Genomic DNA, 18,493 nt, shown 5'->3' on the forward strand with positions numbered 1-18,493 from the left:
AGCAGGACCCCGCTGGACAGAGCAGGGACACAGCGGGGCATAGCGGGGTCATAGCGGGACACAGCGGGGGACACAGCGGTACATAGCAGGACACAGCGTGACAAAGTGGGGGACACAGCGGGACACAGCGGGACACAGCGCTACACAGCGGTGTACACAGCTGGAGACACAACGGGACACAGACTGGGACACAGCGGGACACAGAGGGACACAGCGGGGACAAAGCAGGAGACACTGCGGGGGACAGAGCTGGACACAGCGGGGACACAGGGAGGACACAGCGGGACACAGCGGGGACAAAGCGGGGGACATAGCAGGGGACAAAGCAGGACACCACGGGGCACAGCGGAACACAGCGGAACACAGTGGGGACACAGCAGGGGACACAGCGGGACATAGCGGGGACACAGCGGGGACACAGCGGGACACTGTGCGGACACAGGGTGACACAGCAGGGACACAGTGTGACACAGCAGGGACACAGCGGGACACACCAGGACACAGCGGGACACAACGGGACACAGTCGGACACAGCGGGGACGCAATAGGACACAGCGGGGACAGAACGGGACACAGCGGGGGACACAGTGGGACACAACGGGGGAAACAACGAGGACACAGCGGGACACAGGGGGGACACAGCAGGGACACAGCGAGGACACAGCGGGACACAGCGGAGGATACAGCAGGGAAACAGCGGGACACAGTGGGACACAGCGGGGGACACTGAGGGAGAGAGCGGGGGACACATCGGGGGACACAGGGAGGACACAGCGGGACACAGCGGGGACACAGCGGGGACTCAGCTAGGGACATAGCGGGGGACAAAGCAGGACACCAAGGGACAGAGCAGAACACAGCGGAACACAGTGGAGGACACAGCGAGGTTAACAGCGGGACACAGCGGGACACAGCGAGGACACAGCGGAACAGAGGGGAACACAGCGGGGACATAGAGGGGGACTCAGCGAGGACACACCGGGGGACAGCGGGGACACAGCAGGACACAGCGGGGACAGAGCGGAGACCCAGTGGCACATAGCGGGGGACACAAAGGTAACACAGCGGGGGACAGAGCGTGGAACACAGCGGGACACAGCAGGGACAAAACGGGACACAGCGGGACACAGCGGGGACAGAGCAGGACACAGAGTGACACAGCGGGACACAGCGGCCACAGCGGGGACACAGCAGGGACACAGCGTGGGACACAGCGCGACACAGTGGGACACAGCGGGGGAAACAGCAGGACACAGCATGGACACAGCGGGACACAGCATGGGACAGAAGGGGGACACAGAGGAACACAGCGGGGGACACAGCGGGACACAGTCGGACACAGCGGGGACACAACAGGACACAGCGGGGACAGAACGGGACACAGCGGGGGACACAGTGGGACACAACGGGGGAAACAGCGAGGACACAGCGGGGACACAGCAGGGACACAGCGGGACACACCGGGACACTGCGGGGGACACAGCAAGGACACAGTGGGACACAGTGGAGTCACAGCGGGACACAGCGATGACACAGCAGGACACATCTTCGACACAGAGCGGGCACAGCGGGGAACTAATTGGGACACAGCGGGGACACAGCTGGACACAGCGGGATACAGAGCGGGACACAGCGGGGACACAGCGGGACACCGCGGGAAACCGCGGGGGACACAGCGTGACACAGCTGGGGACAGTGCTGGGGACACAGCGGGACACAGTGGGGGACGAAGCGAGGACACAGCGGGACACAGCGGGGTATACAGCTGGGGACACAAAGAGAAACTGCGGGGGACACTGCGGAGACCCAGTGGAACATAGCGGGGGACACAAAGGTGACACAGCGGGGGACAGAGCGCGGAACACAGCGGGGCACAGCAGGGACAAAACGGGACAGAGCGGGACACAGCGGGGACAGAGCAGGACACAGAGTGACACATCGGGACACAGCGGCCACAGCGGGGACACAGCAGGGACACAGCGTGGGACACAGCGCGACACAGCGGGACACAGCGGGGCAAACAGAAGGACACAGCATGGACACAGCGGGACACAGCATGGGACAGAGGGGGGACACAGCGGGACACATTGGGGGACACAGCGGGACACAGCGGGGGACACAGCGGTGGACACAGCGGGACACAGCATGGGACACAGCGAGAACACAGAGGGACCCAGGGGGACACAGCGTCAATACAGAGGTGACACAGCGGGACACAGCAGGATACACAGCTGGGGACACAACGGGACATAGCGGGGAACACAGCGGGACACAGCGGGACACAGCAGGGACAAAGCGTGGGACACAGCAGGGGACAGAGAGGGACACAGCGGGGGACACAGGGAGGACACAGCGGGACACAGCGGGGACAAAGCGGGGACTCCGCGGTGCATACAGCGGGGTCAAAGCGGGACATCACGGGACACAGCGGGACACAGCGGGGACACTGCTGGGACACAGGTGGGGACACAACGGGACACAGCAGTTGACACAGCGGGGACACAGCGGAACACAGTGGGGACACAGCAGGGACACAGTGGGAAACAGCGGGACACAGCAGGGGACAAAGTGGGAGACAGCGGGGGACACAGCAGGGGACACAGCGGGGACACAGCGGGACACAGCGGGACACAGCTGGGGACACAGCCAGGACACAGCGGGACACAGTGGGGGACAAAGAGAGGACACAGCGGATACAGCGGGACACAGCGGAGTACACAGCGTGACACAGCAGGGACACAGAAGGACACAGTGGGGACACAGCAGGGACACAGCAGGATACAGCGGGGACACAGCGGGACACAGCGAGGAAAAAGCGGGGCACAAAGCGGGGGACACAGCAGAGGACACAGCGGGACACAGTGTTACACAGTGGGGACGGAGCGGGAACACAGCGAGACTCAGATGGGACATTCCAGGGGACAGCGGGGACACAGCGGGATACATCGGGGGACAGCAGGGACACAGCGGGTTACAACGGGACACAGCGGGACACAGCAGGGGGACAGCGGGGACACAGCAGGACACAGCGGGGACAAAGTGGGGGACAGCAGGGACACAACGGGACACAGCGGGACATATCAGGGACACAGCAGGGTCACAGCGGGACCCAGACGTCACAGCAGGACACAGCGGGACACACCGGGGGATACAGCGGGACACAGCTGGTGACACAGCGGGGACAGAGCGGGACACAGCGGGGAAACAGCGGGGCACAAAGCGGGGGACACAGCAGAGGACATAACGGGACACAGTGGTACACAGTGGGGACGGAGCGGGAACACAGCGGGACACAGCGGGACACAGCGGGAACACTCCAGGGGACAGCGGGGACACAGCGGGACACATCGGGGGACAGCAGGGAAACAGCGGGTCACAGCAGGATACAGCGGGACACAGCGGGGGGACAGCCGGGACACAGCGAGACACCGCGGGGACACAGTGGGGGACAGCGGGGACACAAGGGACACAGCAGGACACATCGGGGACACAGCAGGGTCACAGCAGGACACAGACGACACAGCGGCGACACAGCGGGAACACAGCTGGGCAAAGCGGGATACACAGTGGGACACAGCGGGGACACTGTGAGGACACAGCAGGACACAGAGGGACACAGAGGGACAGAGAGGGGACACAGCGGGACACAGCGGGACACAGCGGGGGACACAGCGGGACACAGCTGGGGACACAGCGAGAACACAGCGGTACACATGGTGGACACAGCAGGGACACAGCGGGGAACACAGCGGATCAAAGCGGGGACACAGCGGCGACACAGAGGGGACACAGCAGGACACAACGAGACACAGCGGGGACAGAGTGTTGACACTCCATGGGACAGCGGGTACACAGTGGGACACAGCGGGGGACATCAGGGACACAGCGGGTCACAGCGAGACACAGCGGGAAACAGCGGGAACACAGCGGGAGACAGCGAGGAAACAGGGGGACACAGAGGAGACACAGCGGGGACACAGCGGGACACAGCGGGGACACAGTGGGCGACAGCCCGGACACAACGGAACACAGCGGGACACAGAGGGGACACAGCGGGACACAGCGGGAAACACAGCAGGACAAAGCGGGGGACACAGAGCGACACAGCGGGGGACAAAGTGGGGGACAAACCGGGACACCACGGGAAACAGCGGGACACACCGGGATACAGTGGGGAAACAGCGGGGACAAAGCTGAGGACACAGCGGGACACAGCGGGGGAAACAGCGAGGACACAGCGGGACACAGCGGGACACAGCCCGGGACACAGCGAGACACAGCAGGGACAAAGCGGGACACCACGGGAAACAGCGGGACACAATGGGGACACAGCAGGGACACAGCGGGACACAGCGTGGAACACAGCGAGTACACAGCGGGACACAGCGCGACACAGCGCGACACAGCAGGGATAAAGCGGAGAGCACAGCGGGACACAGTGGGGGACACGGCGGGACAAAGCGGGACACAGCGGGGACACAGAGGGGACACAGAGGGACACAGCGTGACACAGCAGGACACAGGGTGGACCCAGCGGGACCCAGCGGGACACTGCGTCGATACAGCGAGGACACAGAGGGACACAGCGGGGTATACAGCTGGGGACACAAAGGGAAACAGCGGGGACACAGCAGGACACTGCGTGACACATCGTGGACACAGCGGGACACAGCGGGGGACACAGCCGGGGACACTTCAGGACACAGCGGCGGACACAGCCGGGGACACTGCAGGACACAGGGGGGACCCAGCGAGGACCGAGCGGGACCCAGCGGGACACTGCGTCGATACAGCGGGGACACAGCGGGACACAACTGGGTATACAGAGGGGGAGACAAAGGGAAACAGCGGGGACACAGCAGGACACTGCGTGACACATCGTGGACACAGCGGGACACAGTGGGACAGAGCGGGGGACACAGCCTGGGACACTTCAGGACACTGCGGGGGCCATAGCCGGGGACACTGCAGGACACAGCGGGGGAAACAGCGAGGACACAGCGGGATACAGCGGGGACACAGCAGGGACACAGCGGGGTACACAGCTGAATACACAACAGGACACAGCGGGGGAAACAGCGGGACACAGCGGGGGACACACCGAGAACACAGCGGGACACAGCGTAACACCACGAGGACACAGCGGGACACCGCGGGGACACAGCCGGGGACACAGTGGGACACAGCGGGGACACAGCGGGAGACACAGCGAGGACACAGCGGGACACAGGGGGACTCATCGGTAAAAACAATGAAACACAGCGGGGGACAGAGCGGGTGACACAGAGGGACACAGAGGGGACTCAGCTGGACACAGCGGGCTATACAGCGTGACACAGCGGGGACACAGCGGGACTCAGCGGGACACAGCGGGGACACATCGGGACACAGCGGGGGACACAGCGGGACACAACGGGACACAGCGGGACACAGCGTGGGACACAGCGGGACACAGCCTGACACAGCGGCGACACAGCGGGGACACAGTGGGGACACAGTGGGGACACAGGGGGGACACAGCGGGACATAGCGCGAGACTGCGGGGGACACAGTGAGGACACAGCGGGACACAGAGGGACACAGTTGGACACAGCGGGGACACAGCGGGACTCAGCGGGACATAGCGGGGAACACAGCAGGGGAAACAGCGAGACACAGCGGGGACACAACGGGGCACAGCTGGGGACAATGAGGGGGGACATAGCGGGACACAGCGGGGGACACAAGGAGGACACAGTGGGACACAGCGGGATACAGCGGGGACTAAATGGGGACACAGCAGGGGACACAGAGAGAACACAGTGGCACACAGCGAGATACAGCAGGGACACAATGGGCACACAGCGTGGGACACAGCGGGACACAGCAGAGGACACCTCGGGAACCACTGGGGGACAGAGTGGGGGACACAGTGGGGACACAGCGTGGGACACAGAGGGGAAACAGCTGGGACACAGCAGGACACAGCAGGGACACATCGTGATACAGCGTGGGACACAGCGGGACACACGGGGACACAGCGGGGGACACAGGGGGACACAGCGGGACACATTGAGGGACACAGCTTGACACAGCGGGATACACGGCAGGACACAGCGGGGACACAGCGAGGACACAGCGGGACACAGCGGGACACAGCAGGGACACAGGGGACACAGGGTAACACAGAGGGACACAGCGGGGAACACACCGGGGGACACAGCGGGGGACACAGCGGGACACAGCGGAAACAGCGGGGACACAGCGGGGACACAGCGGGGACACAGTGGGACATAGCGGGGGACACAGCGGGACACAGAGGCACATAGCTGTACACAGCGGAGGACACAGCGGGACAGAGCAGGGGACACAGCGAGACACAGCGGGGGACACAGCGGTGACACTTCGGGACACAGCGGGGGACACAGCAGGACACAGCCTGACACAGCGGGGCACAGCGGGAACACAGCAGGGACACAGGGGGAAACAGCGGGGACACAGCGGGGGACACAGCGGGGACACAGCGGGACACAGCGGGACACAGCAGGACACAGCAGAGACTCATCGGGACACAGCGGGGGACACAGCGGGACACAGCGGGACACAGCGGGGGACACAGGGGGACACAGCTGGACACATCGGGGAACACAGATTGACGCAGCGGGATACACGGCAGGACACAGCAGGACACAGCAGAGACTCATCGGGACACAGCGGGGGACACAGCGGGGACACAGCGAGTACACAGCGGGACACATCGGGACACAGTGGGACACAGCGGGGACACAGGAGACACAGTGGGACACAGCGGGACACAGCGGGACACAGCGGGGAACACAGCAGGGAACACAGCGGGACACAGTGGGGTCACAGCGGGGACACAGCGGGGACTCAGCGGGACACAGCGGGGTCACAGCCCGAACACAGCAGGACACAGCGGGACACTGCGGGGGACACAGCAAGAACATATCGGGACACAGTTTGGGACAAAGCGGGACACAACGGGGGACCCAGCGGGGATACAGCTGGGACACTGCAGGCCACAGCGGGGACACATCGGGACACAGCGGGGGACACAGCGGGACACAGCGGGACACAGCGGAGGACACAGCGTGGACACAGCTGAGACACAGCAGGACACAGCGGGGACACAGGGGACACAGTTGGGACACAGAGGGACACAGCGGGACACAGCGGGGAACACAGCGGGGGACACAGCGGGACACAGCGGGGACACAGCGGGGACACAGCGGGACATAGCGGGGACACAACCGGGACACAGCAGGACACAGCGGGACACTGCGGGGGACACAGCAAGGATATAGCGGGACACAGCGGGACTCGTGGGACACAGCGGGGACACAGCGGGGGACACAGCGGGGAAACAGCGGGACACAAGGGGACACAGTGGGGGACACAGCGGGAAACAACTGGGACACATTGGGACACAGCGGGGGACACAGCGGGACTCAGAGGGATACAGCAGGGACACAGCGGGACACAGCAGGGGACACAGCAGGACACAGCGGGGACACATCGGTACACAGCGGGGGACACAGCTGGACACCGCAGCACACAGCGGGACACAGCGGGACACAGCGGGGACACTGGGGACATAGTGGGACACAGCGTGACACAGCGGGACACAGTGGGGGACACAGTGGGGGACACAGCAGGACACAGCGGGACACAGCGGGGGACACAGCGAGACACAGCGGGGGACACAGCGAGACACAGCGGGGGACACAGCTGGGACACATCAGGACACAGCAGGACACATTGGGGGACACAGCTTAACACAGCTGGATACACGGTGGGACACAGTGTGGACAGAGCGAGGACACAGCGGGACACTGCGGGGAACACTGCAAGGATATAGCGGGACAAAGCGGGACTCGTGGGACACAGTGGGGACACAACAGGGGACACAGCGGGGAAACAGCGGGACACAAGGGGACACAGTGGGGGACACAGCTGGGACACATCGGGACACAGCGGGGACACAGCGGGACTCAGCGGGACACAGAGTGGACACAGCGGGGGACCCAGCTGGAAACAGTGGCACACAGCAGGACAGAGGGTGGGACACAGCAGGACACAACGGGGGACACAGCGAGAAACAACGGGGGACACAGCAGGGACACATCAGGACACAGCCGGACACATCGGGGGACACAGCTTAACACAGCGGGATACACGGCGGGACACACCGGGGACAGAGCGAGGACACAGAGGGACACAGCGGGGACACATCGGGACACAGTGCAGGACACAGCAGGACACAGGGAGACACACATGGGACACAGCGGCACACAGCTGGACACAGCGGCACACAGCTGGACACAGCGGCACACAGCTGGACACAGCGGCACACAGCTGGACACAGCGGGGGACACAGCGGGACGCAGCGGGGGACACAGCGAGACACAGCTGGGGACACAGCGGGGACACAGCAGGACAAAGTGGGACACTGCGGGGGCACAACGAGGACACAGAGAGAACACAGCGGGACACACTGGGACACAGTGGGACACAATGGGGACACAGCGGGGGACACAGAGGGACACAGCGGAGGACACAGCGGGAACCAGCGGAGGACACATCAGGAAACAGCGGGAGACACAGCGGGGCACACAGAGGCGACACAGCGGAAAACAGCGGGAGACACAGCGGGGACACAGCTGGGACACAGCAGGAAACAGCGATGACACATCGGGACACAGCGGGGGAAACAGCGGGACACAGCGGCACACCGGGGGCCACAGGGGGACACAGCGGGACACATCGGGGGACACAGCGGGGAAACAGCGGGACACAGCGGGACACTGTGGGGGATACAGAGGGACACAGCTGGGACACATTGGGACTCAGCGGGGGACACAGCGGGACTCAGCGGGACACAGCAGGGACACATCGGAACACAGCGGGGGACACAGCAGGACACAGCTGGACACATCGGGACACAGTGGGGGACAGAGCGGGACACAGCGGCACACAGCAGGACACAGCGGGACACAGCGGTGACACAGGGGACATAGCGGGACATAGCGGGACACAGCGGGACACAGCAGGGGACACCGCGGGGGACACAGCAGGTCACAGAGGGACACAATGGGGGACACAGCGAGACAGAGCGGGGGACACAGCTGGGACACATCAGGACACAGCCGGACACATCGGGGGACACAGCTTGAACGAGTGGGCTACTCGGTGGGACACAGCGGGGACAGAGCGAGGACACAGCGGACACAGCGGGACACATCGGGACACAGCGGGACACAGCGGGGACACAGGGGACATAGCGGGACACAGTGGGACACAGCGGGACACAGCAGGGGACACAGCGAGGACACAGCGGGACACAGCGGGACACAGCTGGGACACAGGGGACGTAGCGGGACACAGTGGGACACAGCGGGGACACAGCGGGGGACACAGCGGGGAAACAGCGGGACACAGTGGGGGACACAGCGGGACACAGAGTGGGACCCAGCTGGACATAGCTGGGGACACTGCGGGGGACATAACTGGACACAGCGGGGGACACAGGGAGGACACAGCGGGACACAGCGTAATACAGGGGGACACAACGGGGAAACAGCGGGGGACACAGAGAGAACACAGAGGGACACAGCGGGATACAGCGGGGACACAATTTGGACACAGCGGGGTACACAGCGAGGACACAGCAGGACACAGCGGGACACAGCGGGACAGAGCAGGACACAACAGGGACACCACTGGGGACACAGTGGGACACAGCAGGAGACACAGCGGGGATACAGCGGGGTACACAGGGGGGGACAGCGGGGACACAGCGGGGACACAGCCGGACACAGCAGTACACAGCGGGGGACTCAGCAGGACACAACGTGGGACACAGCGGGACACAGCGGGGATCCAGCGGGACACAGTGGGGAACACAGAGGGGACACAGCGGAACACAGCATGGGACACAGCCGGACACAGTGGAGGAGACAGCGGGATCCAGCGGGGGACACAGCGGGACACAGAGGGGGACACAGCGAGACACAGAGGGGGACACAGCGAGACGCAGCGGGACACAGCGGGACACAGCAGGGACACAGCGGGACACATCGGGGGACAAAGCTTGACAGAGCGGGATACACGGCGGGACACAGCGGGGATACAGCAAGGACACATTGGGACACAGCCGGACACATCGGGACACATCGGGACACAGCGGGGACACAGGGGACACAGCGCGACACAGCGGGACACAGCGGGGGACAGAGGGGGGAAAGATAGCAACACAACAAGACACAGCGGGGGACACAGCGGGACACAGTGGGCACACAGCGCGACACAGCAGGACACAGCGGGGACAAAGAGGGGACACAGCGGGACACAACGGGACACTGCGGGGGACACAGCAAGGACACAGCGGGACAACGCGGGACACAGTGGGACACAGCGGTGACACAGTGGGGGACACAGCGGGGAAACAGGGTACACAGCGGGACACAGCGGGACACAGCGTGTCACAGGGGGCACACAGCGGGGACACAGCAGGAACACAGCGGGACACAGCGGGACACAGCGGGGACACAGTGGGACACAGCAGGACACAGCAGGGACACAGTGGGGACACAGCTGGACACAGCGGGACACTGCAGTGGACACAGCAAGGACACAGCGGGACAAAGCCAGCACAGTGGGACACAGCGGGGACACAGCGGGGGACACAGCGGGGAAACAGCGGGAAACAGCGGGACACAAGGGGGGACACAGCAAGACACAGCGGGACACAGCGAGGAACACAGCGGTACACAGAGGGACAAATCGGGACACAGCGGGACACATCGGGACATATCGGGACACAGAGCAGGGACACAGCGGGGCCACAGCGGGACACAGCGGGGGACACAGCGAGACACAGCGGGGGACACAGCGGGGGACACAGGGGTGGACAGCGGTTACACAGCGGGGACAGAGCGCAACACAGGGGGACACAGCAGGGGACTCAACGGGACACTGCGTGGGACACAGCGGGGACACAGCTGGACACAGTGGGACACTGCAGTGGACGCAGCAAGCCCACAGCGGGACAAAGCCAGCACAGTTGGACACAGCGGGGACACAGCGGGGGACACAGCGGGGAAAAAGCGGGACACAGGGGGGGACACAGCGGGACACAGCGGGACACAGCGGGACACATCGGGACACAGCGGGACACAGCGGGACACATCGGGACTCAGCGGGGACACAGTGGACACAGCGGGACACAGCGGGACACAGAGGGACACAGCGGGGGACACAGCGGGACACAGTGGGGGACACAGCGGGACACAGCGGGGGACACAGCGGGGGACACAGGGGGGGACAGCGGTTACACAGCGGGGACAGAGCGCAACACAGCGGGACACAGCAGGGGACTCAACAGGACACTGCGTCGGACACAGCGGGACACAGCAGGGACCCAGCAGGATCCAGCAGGGGATACAGAGTGTACACAGCGGGACACAGCATGGGACAGAGCAAGACACAGTGGAGGACACAGCGGAATCCCACAGGGGACAGAACCTGGGACAAAGCGGCAGACACAGCGAGACTCAGCGCAGAACACAGAAGGGACACATCAGGACACAGGGGAACATATCGGGGGCCACAGCTTGACACAGCGGGATACACGGCGGGACACAGCGGGGACAGAGCGAGGACACAGCGGGACACAGCGGGGACACACCGGGACACAGAGGGGGACACAGCGGGACACAGCGGGACACAGCGGGGGACACAGCGGTGACTCAGCTGGGACACAGCAGGACACAGCGGGGACACATCGGGACACACCGGGGGACACAGCGGGACACAGCGGCACACAGGTGGACACAGCGGGTGACACAGCCGGACACAGCTGGGGACACAGTGAGACACAGCGGGGGACACAGCGGGGACACATCGGGACACAGCGGGGGACACAGCGGGACACAGCTGGGCACTGCGGGGACACAGCAGGGACACAGCGGGGACACAACAGGACACAGCGGGGACACAGCGGGGACACAGCGGGGACACAGCAGGACATACCGGGACACTGCGGGGGACACAGCAGGACACAGCTGGGGACATTGAGGGGGGACATAGCGGGACACAGCGGGGGACACAGGGAGGACACAGCGGGACACAGCGCGATACAGCAGGGACACAATGGGGACACAGTGGGGGACACAGAGAGAACACAGCGGGACACAGCGGGATATAGCGGGGACACAATGGGGACACAGCGGGGGACACAACGGGGGACACAGCGGGGACACAGCTGGGACAAAGCAGGACACAGCGCTGACACAGCGGGGGACACAGCGGGACACAGCGGGGGAGACAGGGGGACACAGCGGGACACATCGGGGGACACAGCTTGACACAGCGGGATACACGGCAGGACACAGCGGGGACACAGCGAGGACACAGCGGGACACATCGGGACACAGCGGGACACAGCGGGGTCACAAGGGACACAGTGGGACACAGCGGGACACAGCAGGACACAGCGGGGAACACAGCGGGGGACACAGCGGGACACAGCAGGACACAGCGGGACACTGCGGGGGACACAGCGAGGACATAGTGGGACACAGCGGGACACAGCGGGCAACACAGCAGGACACAGCGGGGGACACATTGGGACACAGCGGGGGACACAGTGAGGACACAGAGGGAAAGAGTGGGACACATTGAGGCACAGCAGGGACACAGCAGGAGACCCAGCGGGAAACAGCGTGGACACAGCGAGGACACAGCTGGACACAGCGTGTTACACAGGGGGACATAGCGGTGACATAGTGAGGACACAGCGGGATACAGCGGGACACAGCGGGACACAGCAGGGGACACAACGGGACACAGCGGGACACGGCGGGACACAGCGTGGGACACAGCGGAACACAGCGGGGGACACAGTGGGACACAGCGGGGGACACAGCGGGACATAGACGACACAGTGGCGACACACCTGGAACACAGCTGGACACAGAGGGATTAACAGCGGGACACAGCGGGGACACAGCGAGGACACAGCGAGGGCACAGCGGGACAGAGCTGGGGACACAGCGGGACACAGCGGGACACAGCGGGGGACACAGCGTGACACAACGGGGGACACAGCTGGACACAGCTGGGGACACAGCGAGGACACAGCGGGACACATTGGGGACACAGCGGGAACACAGACCGGTACACAGCGGGACACATCGGAGGACACAGCGGTACACGTCGGGGACACAGCGGGGACTCAGCGGGGGACATAAAGTGGGACAAACCGGGACACCACGGGATACAGCGGGACACACCGGGACACAGCGGGGACACAGCGAGTCACAGCGGGGACACAGCGGGGGACACAGCGGGGGAATCAGTGGGGAACACAGCGGGACACAGCGGGGACACAGTTGGACACAGCGAGATACACAGCGAGACAGATGGGGGACACAGCGAGGACACAGCGGGACAAAGCGGGACATAGCGGGACACAGCGGGGACACAGCGGAGACACAGAAGTGGACACATCGGAACACAGCGAGAAACAGCGGGACACAGCGGGACACATCAGGGACACAGCAGGGTCACAGCGGGACACAGACGACACAGCGGGACACAGCGGGACACACCGGGGGATACAGCGGGACACAGTTGGTGACACAGCGGGGACACAGCGGGACACAGCGGGGAAACAGCGGGGCACAAAGCGGGGGACACAGCAGAGGACACAGCGGGACACAGTGGTACACAGTGGGGACGGAGCGGGAACACAGCGGGACACAGCGGGACACAGCGGGGACATTGCAGGGGACAGCGGGGACACAGCGGGATACATCGGGGGACAGCAAGGACACAGCAGGTCACAACGGGACACAGCGGGACACAGCGGGGGGACAGCAGGGACACAGCGGGACACAGCGGGTACACAGTGGGGGACAGCGGGGACACAACGGGACACAGCGGGACACATCAGGGACACAGCAGGGTCACAGCGGGACACTGACGACACAGCGGGACACAGCGGGACACACCGGGGGATACAGCGGGACACAGCTGGTGACACAGCGAGGACACAGCGGGACACAGCGGAGTACACAGCGGGACACAGCAGTGACACAGAAGGACACAGTGGGGACACAGCAGGGACACAGCAGGATACAGCGGGCACACAGCGGGACACAGCGGGGAAACAGCGGGGCACAAAGCGGGGGACACAGCAGAGGACACAGCGGGACAAAGTTGTACACAGTGGGGACGGAGCGGAAACACAGCGGGCCACAGAGGGGACATTCCAAGGGACAGCGGGGACACAGCTGGTTACAACGGGACACAGCGGGACACAGCGGGGGGACAGCGGGGACACAGCAGGACACAGCGGGGACAAAGTGGGGGACAGCAGGGACACAACGGGACACAGCGGGACACATCAGGGACACAGCAGGGTCACAGCGGGACACAGACGACACAGCGGGTCACAGCGGGACACACCGGGGGATACAGCGGGACACAGCTGGTGACACAGCGGGGACACAGCGGGACACAGCGGGGAAACAGCGGGGCACAAAGCGGGGGACACAGCAGAGGACATAGCGGGACACAGTGGTACACAGTGGGGACGGAGTGGGAACACAGCGGGACACAGCGGGACACAGCGGGAACACTCCAAGGGACAGCGGGGACACAGCGGGACACATCGGGGGACAGCAGGGAAACAGCGGGTCACAGCGGGATACAGCGGGACACAGCGGGGGGACAGCGGGGACACAGCGAGACACCGCGGGGACACAGTGGGGGACAGCGGGGACACAACGGGACACAGCGGGACACATCGGGGACACAGCAGGGTCACAGCAGGACACAGACGACACAGCGGCGACACAGCGGGAACAAAGCTCGGCACAGCGGGATACACAGTGGGACACAGCGGTGACACTGTGAGGACACAACAGGACACAGAGGGACACAGAGGGACAGAGAGGGAACACAGCGGGACACAGCGGGACACAGCGGGACACAGCGGGGGACACAGCTGGACACAGCTGGGGACACAGCGAGAACACAGCAGTACACATGGTGGACACAGCGGGGACACAGCGGAGAACACATCGGATCAAAGCGGGGACAAAGCGGCGACACAGAGGGGACACAGCAGGACACAACGAGACACAGCGGGGACAGAGTGGTGACACTCCATGGGACAGCGGGTACACAGTGGGACACAGCGGGGGACAGCAGGGACACAGCGGGTCACAGCGAGACACAGCGGGAAACAGCGGGGACACAGCGGGAGAAAGCAAGGAAACAGGGGGACACAGAGGAGACACAGCGGGGACACAGCGGGACACAGCGGGGACACAGTGGGTGACAGCCCGGACACAACGGAACACAGCGGGACACAGAGGAGACACAGCGGGAACACAGGGGGGACACAGCGGGGGAATCAGTGGGGAACACAGCGGGACAAAGCGGGGACACAGTTGGACACAGCGGGATACACAGCAGGACAGATTGGGGACACAGCGAGGACACAGCGGGACACAGCAGGGCACACAGCGGGGGACACATCGGGACACAGCGGGGGACAGAGCGAGGACACAGTGGGGACACAGCGGGGACACAGCGGGACACAGCGTGACACAGCGGGAAACACAGCATGACAAAGCGGGGGACACAGAGGGACACAGCGGGGGACACAGCGGGTGACAAACAGGGACACCACGGGAAACAGCGGGACACACCGGGATACAGTGGGGAAACAGCGGGAACAAAGCTGGGGACACAGCGGGACACAGCGGGGGAAACAGCGAGGACACAGCGGGACACAGCGGGACACAGCCCGGGACACAGCGAGACACAGCAGGGACAAAGCGGGACACCACGGGAAACAGCGGGACACAATGGGGACACTGCGGGGACACAGCAGGGACACAGCGGGAGACACAGCGGGATACAGAGGGGGACACAGCGGGGACACAGCGGGGGACACAATGGGAAATAGCGGGGACACAGCGGGCATACATCGGGGACACAGCAGGACACAGCGGGGACACAGCGGGGGAAAGCGGGGAAACAGCGGGGTGGAGCAGGGACACAGCGGGGGCACAGCGGGACACAGGGGGAACACAGTGGCGACACAGCAGGAACACAGCTGCACACAGAGTGATACACAGAGGGACACAGCGGGGACAAGGCAGGGACACAGCGGGGACACAGCTGGGGACACAGCGGGGCACACAGCGGGGAAAACAGCGGAACACATCGGGGACACAGCAGGGACACAGCAGGGACACAGCTGGACACAGTGGGATACACAGCGGGACACAGCAGGGACATAGCAGGGACACAGCGGGACACAGCGTGGAACACAGCGGGACACAGAGACCACACAGCGGGGACAGAGCGGGGACACAGCGAGGACACAGCGGGACACAGCGGGACACAGCGGGACACAGCAGGACAGACCGGGGGACACAGCAGGACACAGCGGGGGACACAGCGAGTACACAGCGGGACGCAGCGGGACACATCGGGGACACAGCGGGACACAGCGGGGACACAGCGGGGGACAGGGGGACACAACAGTACACAGCGGGACACATCGGGGACACAGCATGGACACAGCTGGGGACATAGCGGGACACAGGGGGGACACAGCGGCGACACAGCAGGGACACAGCGGGACACAGCGAGGAACACAGCGAGTACACAGCGGGACACAGCGCGACACAGCGGTACACAGCGGGGACAAAGCGGAGAGCACAGCAGGACACAGTCGGGGACACGGTGGGACAAAGCGGGACACAGCGGGGACACAGAGGGGACACAGAGGGACACAGCGTGACACAGCAGGACACAGGGTGGACACAGCAGGGACACAGCGGGGGACACGGCGGGACACAGCGGTTGACAGTGGGATACAGCGAGGACACATCGGAGGACAAAGCGGGGACACAGCGAGACACAACGGGACACAGCAGGACACAATGGGACACAGTGGGGGACACAGCGGGACAAAGCGGGACACAGCGGGCGACACAGCGGGACACAGCGGCGACACAGCAGGACACAGCGCGACACAGCGGGACAAAGCGGGGACACAGCGGGGACAAAGCGAGGAGCACAGCGGGACACAGTGGGGGACATAGCGGGGAAACAGCGGGGACATAGTGGGGACAGCAGGGACACAGCGGGACACTGCGGGGTCAAAGTGGGACACAGCAGGGTACACAGCGAGGACACAGCGGGACACAGCGGGAAACAGCGGGACACATCGAGGACACAGCGAGGATACAGCGGAACACAAGGGGACACAGCGGTGACACAGCTGGCGACAGAGTGGGGGACACAGCGGGACACAGTGGGACACACGGGGAACACAGCGGGACACAGCGGGGGCCACAGCGAGGACACAGCAGAACACAGCGGGTGACACAGCCGAGGACACATCAGGACACAGCGGGGGCACAGTGAGGACACAGCAGGACACAGCGGGTGACACAACGGGACACAGATGGACAAACCGCGATCACAGCTGGGACACAGCGGGGGACACAGCGGGACACAGCGGGACACCGCAGGGGACACAGCGGGACACAGTGGGGGACAAAGCGGGACGCAGCGTGGGACACAGCGGGGTACACAGCGGGGCACAGCGGGGGACACAGTGAGGACACAGCGGGACCCAGCGGGACACTGCGTCGATACAGCTAGGACACAGAGGGAAACAGCGGGGTATACAGCTGGGGACACAAAGGGAAACAGCGGGGACACAGCAGGACACTGCGTGACACATCGTGGACACAGCGGGACACAGCGGGGGACACAGCCGGGGAAACTTCAGGACACAGCGGCGGACACAGCCGGGGACACTGCAGGACCGAGCGGGACCCAGCGGGACACTGCGTCGATACAGCGGGGACACAGCGGGACACAGCTGGGTATACAGCGGGGGAGACAAAGGGAAACAGCGGGGACACAGCAGGACATTGCGTGACACATCGTGGACACAGCGGGACACAGCGGGACAGAGCGGGGGACACAGCCTGGGACACTTCAGGACACTGCGGGGGCCATAGCCGGGGACACTGCAGGACACAGCGGGGGACACAGCGAGGACACAGCGGGATACAGCGGGGACACAGCAGGGACACAGCGGGGTACACAGCTGGATACACAACAGGACACAGCGGGGGAAACAGCGGGACGCAGCGTGGGACACAACGGGACACAGCGGGGACACAGCAGGGTACAGCGGAGGACACAGCGGGACACAGCGTGGGACATAGCGGGGACACAGCGGGACACAGCGGGGGACACATCGGGACACAGCGGGGGACACAGCGATTACCCAGCGGGACCCAGCGGGACACAGCGTCGAAACAGCGAGGACACAGCGGGACACAGCGAGAGACACAGCTGGGGACACAAAGGGATACGGCGGGGGACACAGTGGGACAAAGGGGGACATATCGGGACTCAGCGGGGAGAAAGCGGGAGACACAGTAAGGACGGA

The sequence above is a fragment of the Dipodomys merriami genome, unplaced genomic scaffold (genome assembly GCF_024711535.1).
Source record: "Dipodomys merriami isolate MVZ:Mamm:240054 unplaced genomic scaffold, mDipMer1.0.p SCAF_45, whole genome shotgun sequence".
Classification (NCBI taxonomy): domain Eukaryota; kingdom Metazoa; phylum Chordata; class Mammalia; order Rodentia; family Heteromyidae; genus Dipodomys; species Dipodomys merriami.